Raw genomic sequence first — 1,082 nt, forward strand, 5'->3', positions numbered from 1 at the left:
ACAAAACCTCATTTCTTTATCTGTTCAAGATTGCTTCATTTTATAACGTTAAATGACAATACCACGTTTCTTATTCTGTGGAAGATTGTTTCATTTCACTTTATAACATATTCGTTATTCATTTTATAAAGATTTACTTGGGACGGTTTTTATTGTTGAATATTCTTTTGTCTCGTTCAAGATTGGTTCATTTGATGTATTCATTTCAAAACTACAAATTACAATAACACATTTCTTTTGAATCATTCTACAACATATTGTTCACCATGTGCATGCACTTGGTGGTTGGCATGAGAAATAACAATGTGGATGCACAACGTGTGGTGCTCATGTGTGATGCCATTGATATTTCTCAATGTTCGTGCCGGAGGCTAGGTGCACACCATCCGCACGCACGTGGGGTGCTCATGTGTGCACTTGTGGGCGGATTGAGTTTCACAATGTGGACCCGGGGTGCTCATGTGTGCACTTGGTGGATGGCATGTGTGCACCAATCACCATGTGCGTGCACTTGGCGGATGGCATGTGCACGAACGATGCATGCACCGCATGGGGGGTGCTTATGTGTGCACTTGTGGGTGGATTCAGTTTCACAATGTGGATCCGGGGTGCTCATGTGTGCACTGGGCGGATGGCATGTGTGCACCAATCATCATGTGCATGCACTGGGCGGATGGCATGTGTGCACCAATCAACATGTGCATGTGCATGAACGATGCATGCACCACATGGGGGGTGCTCATGTGTGCACTTGTGGGTGTGTTGAGTTTCACAATGTGGATCCGGGGTGCTCATGTGTGCACTTGGTGGATGGCATGTGTGCACCAATCAACATGTCCATGTGCATGCACCATGCATGCACCACGTGGGCACACCTCTTGGTAGCCGGTGCCCAATTTTTTTTTTTCATTTTTTTTCTCCCCAAAACACCCACACCTGCTCCCAAAAATTATAATATATACTTCCCAACCATCCATTGCCATTGGAATTGTGTTTTTGCCCGATTTTCTATTTTTTCAACATTTTAATATTTTAATTATTTAAAAAAATTGTAAAAAAATAATTATTTTTATTTTTTTGTG

Source organism: Humulus lupulus, unplaced genomic scaffold (genome assembly GCF_963169125.1).
Source record: "Humulus lupulus unplaced genomic scaffold, drHumLupu1.1 SCAFFOLD_676, whole genome shotgun sequence".
NCBI lineage: Eukaryota > Viridiplantae > Streptophyta > Magnoliopsida > Rosales > Cannabaceae > Humulus > Humulus lupulus.